General features: G+C 37.1%; 1 non-coding gene and 1 pseudogene across 1 annotated transcript; both read right to left on the bottom strand.

Moving 5' to 3' along the window:
• Positions 1–1,221: 1,221 nt before the first annotated feature.
• LOC143686764 (polyadenylate-binding protein 1 pseudogene) lies at positions 1,222–3,541 on the bottom strand (annotated as a pseudogene).
• Positions 3,542–12,081: 8,540 nt separating this feature from the next.
• On the bottom strand, positions 12,082–12,270 carry LOC143653835 (U2 spliceosomal RNA). Its single transcript, XR_013161554.1, has one exon. It is a non-coding gene; the product is annotated as a U2 spliceosomal RNA (small nuclear RNA).
• Positions 12,271–13,189: the final 919 nt, after the last annotated feature.

Genomic DNA, 13,189 nt, shown 5'->3' with positions numbered 1-13,189 from the left:
GATACACCTATATGTGATTTGAAAGATAAAAGAGAAGTAAATGTCATCTTCCTGCTAAAAAGCAAGGAAGATCATAGAACATTTGGTTTTTCTTCAGCAGCATTCCAGTGCCTAGTCTATATCCTTTTGAGTATCGAGATGCAGTTGTGATAACAGTGGAACTGAACTCAGAGTTTTCATGTTTGATTAGGGGATTCAGGGGGTGAGGGATGTGTTGAGATAGTTGTGATGGCACCTAGTATCTATTTCCTGATTGCTGGATTGCACCCTGGTGGTATGTTCAACTCAACAGTTCTCGATGCCACCACAGACTGCCACACAGCCTGCATAGACCCATGGTTCCCACTTTGCTGCCTGTGGCCGAGGTCAAGGCAGACCCCCTATGGGAGTTTGGGGGGCCATGATCTCTGGAAGACCTGCCTAGTCTTCACTTCTGTAGCCCTTCCAACAATTTTGTGAACACCTTATACTCAATATTAAGTCTCTTTCTGCTTAAGATAACTGGAGTGATTTCTGTTTCTGAATCCTGAATGACACAGAAGAAGTTTTTTAGTTTTTACAATTTATATTGTACAAATAAATAGATTGCTTTCAGAGCATGTGTTCTGAATGATAACTAATCTTTAAATTTGTAAAAAGCTATATTTATGACCTAGTATGAGGCTAGTTGAATTAATGGTTCTCTATATCCTTAAAAAAATGTAAATTCTGCAATTGTTTATATATGTTTTTTATATAATGTGTATTTGTGCTTCTCATATCTCCTATATCCCCATTTTTTTCATGCTTTAATGAATTTTTATTCAAGCAAGAATTTATAATCCAAATCATGTTTCCTTGCTCAGTTATCAACTCTGTTATCTAAACCAGAAGTGGTGTTTTAAGCTATTCCACAGTAACAAATAAAAAAGTTAAAGAAATAAATGTTACAAATGTTGTACTTTGCAGAAAATTCTTTTTCCAAGGGTCTTTAAAGCATTAATTTTTTATATTTTACTATTATTGGGGGGGGGGGTTCTTGGTCATTTTTTAATCAATAAGTAATCTAGGATGAGCATTATGTTTGCGAGACCTGGTATTTGTTTGGTACATAAATCTCAAAAGTTTCCCTTCCTTTTTCATCTTATATTTTGCATTTTTCCCCAAAATATTTAATTTTTCAATGTTTATATATATTTCATCAGTTAAGCATGAGTTTCTTTTCTTGGTCCTTAATCAATTTTAAACAATTAGAACACCAGTGGCACTGTTAACCGCTTTCTGGACAGACTTTTCAGCTTGGCAGGCTTGTAATAAAGCTACAGCTTCGTCAGTCTTAGAACAGAGACTCTGGACACTCAGGCATAGGAAAAGGTTCTGAATTATTTCTAATAGCATGCAAGTGATTCTACCAGCAAGGATAAGGTACATTGCTTGAATAAAAGGAAAAAGCTATTCACCCATCTGCTATTGCTCTTGAGGAGAGGAGATGCCAACATGGAAGCAGTCAAATGTTCCTGATCTTGTACATGAACAGCAAGCTTCTGTGTGGTAATTTGTGACTGTGCATTAAGATGTCATGGATCACAAACTCCCACAGTATATTTATAATGTGGAACAGTATGGACAGCAGGAGTAGCTGCTGCTGCATCAGCCACAAGTCACAGCTGTGTTGATGGATTAGTAACATATTGTGTTGATATGACTCATGGAACTTATGAAGAATCTGGATGCATAGTACTAAATGGTGCTCTAGGAGCACTTGGGTGGATAGGTATATTTTGAAAAGGATGAATTCTGGCATCCTGAGAAGTCCAGCATAGACCTGGTCTTAGTTGAGCAATTTGGCTAGAAAGATAGTATACTGCAGGGTTCTGAGTCTGTGAGATAACTGCTATGAAGTTACCTCATGGAGGTGCTGGCTGGTAGGGATTGATTACATATAGGGTTGGACACAGCTCTTACACTTGCCATTCTCTGCCTATATTGGTTATAAGATAATTCAGAACTTTTTCCTGTGCCAGAGTGTCCAGAGTGAGATTGGCACTCTTTGCATTGAGCTAAAGCTGCATAAAATGGCTTGGTGGCTGCAATTCTACCATTCATTTCTGTAACCGCTTTAGTGGCTTCTTCTGGGGAGGAGAAACACACAAATCCTTTGCTGAGACCACTCTCCATTATAACCTTTGCACTAATGATTGTACCAGATGAAGAAAAATCTCCATAGACAGTCATCTTGATACTATCAAGATTTTTCACATGAATGTTAACACACTTCTTTCTTGTGATCCTATTTTGCTTCATCTGTTCAAATTTGTGCTTCAGTTCCATCTGCCATTCCACTTTTTTCTGAACTCAATCAACATAAATTTGTTTTCCACTGAGTTCCTTTCCATCATCTCTTCCATAGCTTTCTGTGTACCTTCACACCTTTAGAAAGCTCACAAACCCAAAGCTTTTGGATTTTCCATTTCATCTATCATTGTTTTCACACTTAAGGCAGGTCTAAATTTGCTTTAATAGTTTTGAGCTATTTATACCCCAGAAAAACATATTCTTAAAAATAATCTAGGGTGGGCCACAGTGGCTCAGCTGGCAAAGTTCTTGCCTGCCATGCCGGAGACCCAGGTTTGATTCCTGGTGCCTGCCCATGCAAATAATAATAATAATGATGATAAATATAGTCTAGGAGGCAGGGAAAATGGTGGCATAGTGAGGTGTAGAATTTAGTTCATCCTCCAGAGCACCTAGTAAATAACCAGGAACTGTACAGAACAATTGCTGGAGGACATCAGTGACCAGACATACAGCATACGCCAGTCTGAAAGAGGTGGAATGGCTGAGATACTACAAAGAACTGTAACTTTACCAAGCTGCAGAGAATGGCACCCCTTCACCATGAACATGGCAGTCTGGCTCCCCAAAGGGAAAGGAAACAGACTTTACTAGTAGCAAGGGCTTAGCTGAATCAAACTCCAATTGGGGAATTAATTAACAAATTCTGACTCCTGAAAACAGGTCCCAAGCACAGATAAACCTGGAATGAGCACTAAAGGAACCAGGAATTTTCACCCCAGCAGAGAGGGGACAGGGCTGAAGGGGGAAAAAGAAACAACAGAACCTAGAGGCCTTTTGAGTTGAACAGCACAAAATACTGGAAGAGAGCTGGACCCGAGAAAAGGGGGCACATAAAGCTTGGGGATCCTTAGAGCCATGTACCAACTCAAGCTCTTGATTGGCAAACCTCGTGAATGGGGGTTTAGCTCTGAAAAGGCTTTTCAATTTGTTTAACCTCTTAATTGTTCATTAGATAGAACTGCAAGCATTCTCAGGCTCCAGCACTGCCCCAGGTAAGGGTGGGAGTAAGTATATCTGAGAGACAAAATAACTAGTCAGGTGAAGGGGCTAATTCCCTAAATGGTGTATCTTCCCTAAGAAAAGGGGGGTGGGGCCCTGTTTAAGTAAAGGCACTCTTTCAGGAAATTCAGGCCCCAGGGGCTGGAAAGCAGAAGCAATCAAAGCTGCCTACTACTACAGACTCTGTTTCAACCATGCCCCTGGCAGGGAGAATCTGCTGAAATTAAAAGCACTGCATCACTTTATGCTGGTGGGAAGCCATGGGAAGACAACTGCCACATGCTGGGCAGCATAGGAAAAACACAGAGTCTAGAGGCTTCATAGAAAAGTCTGACAACCTGCTGGGTTGATGCTGGCTATTCTCTCCTCCTGAGAAGTGGGCCTCTCTACTTTGAGAAAATATGACTGGGGTCAATAATATCTGAGTAGACCCTCCTCAAAAAGGAAAAAAAAGCTCCATATAGTAGGGCAAGAAACAGAAAAACAAGAATTGAAAAGTTATGATCAGTTAAACAGAACCTATGCTACAGGTCTAGAATAAGTTGAACTGAATGTCAAAGAACAGATAGAGAACAATGCCATCCAGCAAGGTAACCTGAGGTAAAAGAGAGAAAATAACCTCCAGAATAAACTAATTAAGGAAATCAAATGCCTAGAGGCCAGCAGAAAATAACAAGTCACAATAGGAAAATTGAAGATATGGCCCAGTTGAAGGAACAAACCAACACTTCAAATGAGATAAAGGAGTTGAAACAACTAATTCAGGATGTTCAAACAACCACGCAAATTTCATCAAAAATCAAATCAACAAGTTGAGGGAAGACATAATGAAGCATTGGGCAAACACAAAGGACTCAAAAGTTTGAAAAAAACAAATTGTAGAACTAATAGGAATGAAAGGCAATAGAAGAGATGAAAAAAATGGAAACCTACAACAATAGATTTGAAGAGGCAGAATGATGAACTAGAGGACTGGGCATCTGAAATCCAACACAAAATAAAAAATAGGGAAAAGAATGGAAAAATATGAGCAAGGTCTCAGAGCACTGAATGACAACATGAAGTGCACAAATATACATGTTGTGGGTGTCCCAGAAGGAGAAGAGAAGGGAAAAGGAGCAGAAAGGCTAATGGAGGAAATAGTCACTGAAAATTTCCCATCTCTTATGAAAGACGTAAGATTATAGATCCAAGAAATGCAGCATGCCCCAAACTGAATAGATCTAAATAGACATACTCAAAGGCACTTACTAATCAGATTGTCAGATGTTAAATACAAAGAGAGAATTTTGAAAGCAGCAAGAGAAAAGCAATCCATCACAAACAAGGGAAGCTCAGTAGGACTATGTGTGGATTTCTCAGCATAAACCATGGAAGTGAGAAGGCAGTGGTATGACATATTAAGATTCTGAAAGAGAAAAACTACCAACCAAGAATTCTATACCCAGAAAAATCATCCTTCAGAAATGAGGGGGAGATTAAAACATTTTCAGACAAACAGTGACTGAGAGAATTTATGGTTAAGATACCAGCTCTATAAGAAATACTAAAGGGAGCATGACAAGCAGATGGGAAAGGATAGGAGAGAGAGGTGTGGAGAACAGTATAGAAATGAAGACTATCAGAAAAGGTAAAAGGAGGAAAAAACTTAGATATGATGTATAAAATCCAAAAGACAAAATGGTAGAAGAAAGCACTGCCTTTATAGTAATAACATTAAATGTCAATGGATTTGATCTAGGACATATTTACTACATAAAGTTCTAATGGAAAGTTATTTCTTTACCAAGAAAGACTAACATTTCAACTGTCTATCTCATTTTCAGTCATCATTAACAACATCTTTTTCTCTTTTCTCAAAGAAATGAAGAAAGGCTGGCCAGTATTTACTACCTGCTTGCTGCCCTGCAAATCATGAGCAAAAAGCTTTGGGCTAGATTGTAGTTGGGGTAATTATTTACCAAACTAGGAGGCACACATCAGTTTTCTTAATGTAGGACCTGGTATACTCTGGTATATTTGTGAGCTGATCATGGAAGTGCCTTGGACAGTTCTTTGACTGTTGTCACACTGGCTTCTAAAACTGAACAAAGTCTGTAAGCACACTTCATCTGTATGTGGCAGCATGGATGTAAATGTCATAGTTCCACAGTACAGTGGAATGTCAGCAAGGAAAAACTTCAGAGATCTTCATCCACTGGCTCATTTTATAGACAAGGAGACAGCCTCAGATTCAAACATAATGATCTGAATCAACTGCATATTTCAGATTATCTGAATTCCTAGAATGTATGTGTTATTCAGACCACATTACTGGCTTCATCATCCTTGTTTTAAGGAAGGACAGTTAAGGATTTTTTTTAAACCTAAAAAAATGATTTTTTGAAATCATTTTCAATATCCCTTTCGAAATTTTGAATCCCTTTCGAAATTTCCAAACAGACTTGCTAACGTTTCCCAGGCTACAACTGCCTTTTTTATTTTTCAGTCATAAAGGGAAGTGTTTTTGCCATCAAAATGAGTTTTTATGGTTTGAAATATTAGTGGCCAATGAGAGGGAGGGGTGTTCTAATTTGCTACCTGCCAGAATGCAATATATCAGAAATGGAATGGTTTTTAAAGGGGGAATTTAATAAGTTGCAAGTTTATAGTAAGGCATGAAAATGTCCCAATTAAAGCAAGTCTATAAAAATGTTCAAGCTAAGGCATCCAGGGAAAGGTAACTTGGTTCAAGAAGGCCAATGGCATTCAGCATTTCTCTCAGCTGGAAGTGTACTGGCAAACATGGTGACAGTCTGCTAGCTTTCTCTCCCAACTTCCTGTTTCATGAAGCACCTTGGCAGTGTTCACCTTCTTCATCACCAAAAATTACCGACTTTTGGTGAACTCTGTGGTTGGTTCTCTCATTCTTCTGTTATGGTTCTATAGCTCTCTCCTCATTTGCAAAAAAGAGAACTCTCCAAAATGTCTCCTCTTTTATAGGATTCCAGTAAACTAATCAAGACCCATGCAGAATGGGTGGAGACATATCTCCATCTAATCAAGTTTAATGCTCACAATTGATTGAGTCACATCTCCGTGGAGATACTCTAATCAAGTTTTGAATCCATAGTGCTGTATAGGGATTAGAAGAAAATATTGCTCCCACATGACTGATTAGGATTTAAACATGGCTTTTCTAGGGTACATAAATTCTTTCAAACCAGCACAGTGGGGTAAGGGGTATGGGATATAAGAATTTCTTCTTTTTTATTTTTATATCTTTTTTTGGAGTGATGCAAATGTTCTAAAAACAATATAGTTCTCAATACACAACTAAGTGATGATATTGTGAGATTCTGTAGTCCCAAGGACAATGTAGGTTGAAAGTGAAAGATTGAGAAAAGATATTTCATGCAAACAACTAGAAAAGAGCAGGAGTAGCTATACTAATATCCAAAAAATTAGACTTCAAATGTAAAACAATTAAAAGAGACAAAGAAAAAAGTTATATATTAATATAAAGAACAATTCAACGAGAAGACATAACAACCATAAATATTTATGTACCAAGCCAGAGCACTCTAAAATATAGGAGGCAAATACTGAAGGGAGATATAGACACTTCTACCATAATAGTTGGACACTTCGATTCCCCATTGTCATCAGTGGATAGAACATCTAGACAAAGGATCAATAAAGAAACAAAGATTTTGAATAATATGATAAATGAACTAGACTTAACAGACATTTACAGAACATATACCACACAATAGCAGGATACACATTTTTCTCAAGTGCTCATGGATCATTCTCAAGGCTAGACCATATGCTGGGCCACAAAACAAGTCTCAATAAATTTTAAAAGATTGAAATTATACAAAACACTTTCTTGGGTCATAATGGAATGAAGCTGGAAATCAATAATAGGCACAGGACCAGAAACTTCACAAATATATGGAAGCTAAACAACACAACCAGTAGGTTAAGGAAGAACTTCAAGAGAAATCAGTAAATATCTTGAGGCAAATGAAAATGGAAACCAACATATCACAATTTGTGGGATGCAGTAAAAGTAGTGCTGAGAGGGAAATTTATAGCCTTAAATGTCTATATTTTAAAAGAAGAGCAATAACTGAGGAATTAAACTGTTCACTTGGAAGAACTAGTGAAAGAACAGAAAACCAACCCCAAATCAAACAAAAGGAAATAAGTAGCAAAGATTAGAGCAAAAATAAATGAAATTGGGAATAGGAAAACAATCAAGAAAATCAGATGTTGGGTCTTTGAGAAAATCAATAAAATCGATGGACTCTTAGGTAGGCTGACAAAAGACAGAGAGAGAGAAAAGATGCAAATAAATAAAATCAGAAATGGAAGAGGACATAAACAGACCCCTCAAAAATAAAGGAGATAATGAAAGAATACTATGAGCAACTGTATGCTAATAAATTAGGAACCATGGATGAAATGGACAATTTCCTAGAAAGGCATGAACAACTGTTACTAGACAAAGGCCATGGATTCTTCTGCCTGACATGCTCAATAACCAATTCTTGAGACACCAGGGTTTCAAAGAGAGAAAGAGTTTATTACTACACATGTAGCAGGACAGCCGACAGCCTAACTGCCCAAAATCTGTCTCCCAAACAAAGGAGATTTGAGGTTTTTAAGGATTCTAGCAAGGGGAAATGAGGTCATGTCAGATAGTAAATTCAAGGCAGAAATTCAAAACAGAAAAGAAAGCATTGTTAAACTTGTTAACATAAGTTAACATAAATTGAAAGGAAAGGAGGCAGAGCTACCTATCTTTCAATGGCAGATCTTAGCAGATGATTTACAAATGTAAGGGACTAAGGCTAGTTCATGGCTGTTTTCCTTACTATTAGAGTCTACTTAGAAAGTTACCAGATAAAGAGCATAACAGCTTTCACAGCCACACAGGCACCAGATAAAAGATAAGGCCTTTTATAATCCTTCCAGATGTCCAAACAGCTTAATTACAGTTCAGGGCTTCCAGGTATTCTCCCTTGTTCATTCCAAAATCCAAAAAAAGCAAAGAGAACATTTAAATAATTATTCAGTAATTAAAATCATCCTTTAAAGCCTGATTTCTTGGTTCCCAACCAACATTGACTTGAGAAGCAATAGATGACCTCCACAAACCAATCGTAAGTAAAGACATTGAATCAGTCATCAAGAAGCTCCCCAAAAAGACAAGTCCAGGACCAGATGGCTTCACATGTGAATTCTACCAAGATTGAAGAAAGGATTCATGGAAAGGAGGGGGCAGGGGAAGAAGGCTAAGGGAAGAGAGGGGACTTCCAGGTGCAAGGGTGCATTGTGGAAGGAGGTAGCAGCCTCCTGGGCAGGTGGGAGGTACACCAACAGCAACAGCAGCAGTAGTAAATTTGAGGCAGTGGTGATGGTGGCAGCAGCATCTTGGAGATATGTGAGGCCTGCATTCTGGAAAAAACTCTCAGGAAAGTGAGAGACTCACACTTCTTTTCCATTATCATTGATGATGTGGTGGACATAGCAGGGGAATAGCACCTGCCTGTATTGGTGAGGTTTGTGGATGAATCACATGATGAGAGGAATTTGTGGGCTTTCTCCCTTATGAAACAGATGCAGAAATTTTGGCTGTGAAATTTCACACTACAATAATAGAGAAGTGGGGACTAAACATGGAATACTGTCATGGACAGACTTACATTGTGTCCAGTAAATTTTCTTCCAAAATGGAAATTGATGCTTCTAGACTTATAGATAAATATCCCAAGTTATCTACACACTCTGCTCTTCCTGCTCTTTAAATATGTGGTTAGCAAAATCAGTGACTGCTATGGGAGTATCCATTGCATTGGAAACAATTGAGGAAGTTTCTTCTTTTTATCATCAATCACTGCTAATTTTAGAATTTGACAATAATTTCAGTCCTTTTTCAGAGCAATGAAGAAAGGGGTAATGAACTGAAGGAAATTTGCCATTCTCAATGATCAGACAGACATGGTGCTTTTGAAATTTTAGTAGAACTCCTGCAAGCACTTGTTTTATGTTTAGATGGTATAAATAGCCACACAAATATTAGATGGAATAACTGTATTCCTAGCCTAGCTTCTGTACTTTGTAGTGCAGTAACAGATTTTTATTTCATTGTTACCATTGTTGTTCTTAAAAATGTCCTTTTACAAGAGCCTTTGGGGAAAATCTCCAGGGGAATACCTCTGATATCTTCTTTGCAGCTAGCAGCTTGACTGCAGTGCTGCATTCACTCAATGAAGTGATGGAAAATATTGAAATTTATCATGAATTTTGGTTTGAGGAAGCCACAAATTTGGCAACCAAACTTGATATTCACATGAAACTCCATGGCAAATTCCACTGAGCTTATCAAGGTATCTGGAATCTGAGTTAATCTCTGAGAGTTACTATAAAGAAACCCTTTATAGTTGGAGTATTCCAACAGTGGAGGGCATTATTCAGGAACTTAAGATATATTTTCAGAATATCATCTCAAATCTCTTAAATACTTACTCTCTGGTACCCTCTGTCATGGGACAGCTCAAAATTCAGTACATAGGAGGAAAACCAAGCTGGCATGTATAGAAGCAATTTACCCAATCCCGACACACTCTCAGCTGAGCTTCATTGTTGGAGAATCAAGTGGAAACAGAGAGAAAGTTATAGAGCTTCCTTCCACCATTTATGAAGCTCTCCATCTACCTGACATTGAGTTTTTTCTAATGTTTATGCTTTATTGAAGGTCTTATGTATTCTTCCTGTGATGAAGGTTCAGAATGAACACTATGAAAATGAATGAAAGCATTTCAAAGCATACCTGAGGAACACTCTGACAGACCAAAGGTCAAGTAACTTGTCTTTGCTTAACATAAATTTTGATAGAAAGCATGATTTGGATTTAATGGTGGACACATATATCAAACTCTATACAACAAAGTCAGTGTTTCCTACAGGTAATTCAGAAACCATTGAAAATACTCAAGACCCTTTAAAAATGTTTTCATCTTACATTTGGAAGAGAAGCTGTGGAGTGTATGTAAGCTGCTTAATCACTGACTATCTTTGCCTATAGGTCTCTCATTGAATACATTAGTCATTAATAATCTACCTATTTGAAGGGCCCCTGTTTGAATGCTCATGCTTTGAAGATCACCTGTTCTTCCAGAAGATAGCATTGAAAGTGTCACATTTCATTTTTGCATTATCTTTCTTAGTGGCACTCTGGAATTACTTTAATTAAGTCATTTTAGATATAACATTAATCATCACTGTAGATCCAATTGTCAGTCCAGTTATCAGTACTTTGAAGAAATAAATTTTGAGGAGGTTGGAAGGAAGGAATACATTCTGTAAAATGTTAAAATGAGGCTCACAACTGACCTTTGAACTAAGTAGGACTTTAAAATATGTTGTTAAAAATTTGTATTGGACAATTAAGGGAGTAACTGGAGAGTGAGAGAGACTGAGCTTTCCAAGCAAGAATTTCAGTGCAGATTTTGTATTTATCAAATGAACCTAAAGGAATAAATTACAATTAAAGTTTGAATGCCTTATTCCACATCTCATTGTTGCTATTCTTTTGTTGTGCCTACACTTTCATAAGCTTTTTAGTTGGCATGTGTTGAGCACTTCTGTTTCATGGTCAAGACAGAATCAGAGGCCATGGATATTGACAGCTAATTTGTCTCTTTTCTTCTGTTTATTTCCTTGACTATATCTAGCCTTGATTTATAAGCAAAACCTGGAAAGTCTGCTTTGTGGTTTATCTAAGAATAACACAGAAAATATTGCTGTTATTTTTGTGAAGAAAATCAATTTTGTACAGCTTATTTTAATCTAAATATAATATGAATGTCATTAAAAAAAAAACAAAAAGAAAGGATCAGTACCAATCCTGTTCAAACTCTTCAAAAAAATTTGAAGAGGAGATAAAGCAACCTAACTCATACTATGAAGCCAGCATCACCCTAATACCAAAACCAGACAAAGATACAACAAGAAAAGAAAATTAAAGGCCAATCCCTTTAATGAATATAGATGCAAAAATCCTCAACAAAATACTTGCAAATTGAATCCAACAGCACATTAAAAGAATTATACACTATGACAAAATGGGATTTATTCCAAATATGCAAGGCTGGTTCAACATAAGAAAATCAATTAATGTAACACACCATATCAACAAAATCAAAGCATGAAAACCACATGATCATCTCAATTTATGCAATAAAGTCACTTGACAAAATTCAGCATCCTTTCTTGATGAAAACACTTCAAGGGACAGGAATAGAAGGGAACTTCCTCAGCATGATAAAGAGAATATATGAAAAACCCACAGCTGACATCATCCACAATGGAACAAAACAAAGATGCCCACTGTCACTACTGTTACTCAACATTGTGCTGGAAGTACTAGCCAAAGTACTAGACAAGAAAAAGAAATAGGCATCCAAATTAGAAAGAAAGAAGTAAAACTCCCACTTTTGCAGATGACATGATACTCTATGTTGAAAATCCTAAAAAATCTACATAAAAGCTACTAGAGCTAACAAATGAATACAGCAAAGTGGCAGGATACAGGATAAACACCCCTAAATCACTATTTCTATACACTAGTGATGAGCAATCTGGGAAGGAAATCAAGAAAAAAATTTCATTTACAATAGCAGCCAAAATAATCAAATATTGAGGAATAATTTTTTTTCTAACTTTTTAATACACTTATTGCTCCCCCCGAGGGGGGAGGGGTACACCATTCCTGGAAGTACTGCAATACCAAGTCGATGCATGGAGTGGATGGAGCAAGCTCCTATTCCATCTCCTAATTCCAAAAATCCATTTAATATATTGTCCTCGGATAGAGGACATATCAGATATTAAACTGATAAGAACAGATACTACACTTGATCTTAGCCAAGGCCGAGAAGCGATTGAGGAATAAATTTAACTAAGGTGGATGCAAGAGTAGTTCAGTGGTAGAATTATTGTCTGCCATGCAAGAGATCCAGGTTTGATTCCCAGTCCATGCACTTCCCCCAAGAAAAGCAAAACAAATAAACAAAAATTCAACAAATGGTGCTCCAACAATGGGATACTCACATGGGAAAATAATGAAATGTGACCTCGCCATACAGCATACCAAAAAAAAAATTTTAACTAAGGATGCAAAAGACCTATACACAGAAAACTACAAGAAATTGCTAAAAGAAATCATGGAAGACCTAAATAAATGGAAGGGAATACCATATTCATGGATTGGAAGGCTAAATATAGTTAAGATGTCAATTCTACCCAAATTGATCTATAGATTCAATGCAATACCAATTAAAATCCCAACAAATTACTTTGCAGAAATAGAAAAACCAATAAACATATTTATTTGGAAGGGCAGCATGCCTCAAATAACTAAAAATATTTTAAGAAAGAGGAATGAAGTAGGAGGTCTCACACTATCTGACTTTAAAGCATACTATGAAACTATAGTAGTCAGGGCATGGAGATAGATATACTGACCAACAGAATCAAACTGAGTGTTCAGAAATGGGCCCTCTCATCTGTGGACAACTGATAAGGTGGTCAAGCTAACCCATCTGGGATAGAGCAGCCTCTTCAATAAACTGTGTTTGGAGAACTGGATACTCATATGCAAAAGAATGAAGCAGGATACATATCTCACACCTTATAGAAAAATTAACTCAAAATGGATCAAAGACCTAAACATTAGAGCTAAGACCATAAAACTTTTAGAGGAAAATATAGGGAAATATCATATGAATCTCGTAATAGGAGGCAGTTTCCTACAACTTACACCCAAAGCATGAACATTGAAAAAACAAATAGATAAATGGGA

This window comes from Tamandua tetradactyla, chromosome 1 (assembly GCF_023851605.1).
Source record: "Tamandua tetradactyla isolate mTamTet1 chromosome 1, mTamTet1.pri, whole genome shotgun sequence".
Taxonomy (NCBI): domain Eukaryota; kingdom Metazoa; phylum Chordata; class Mammalia; order Pilosa; family Myrmecophagidae; genus Tamandua; species Tamandua tetradactyla.
Note: the sequence above shows the minus strand (reverse complement) of the source record. Positions and strands in the feature narration are given on the sequence as shown.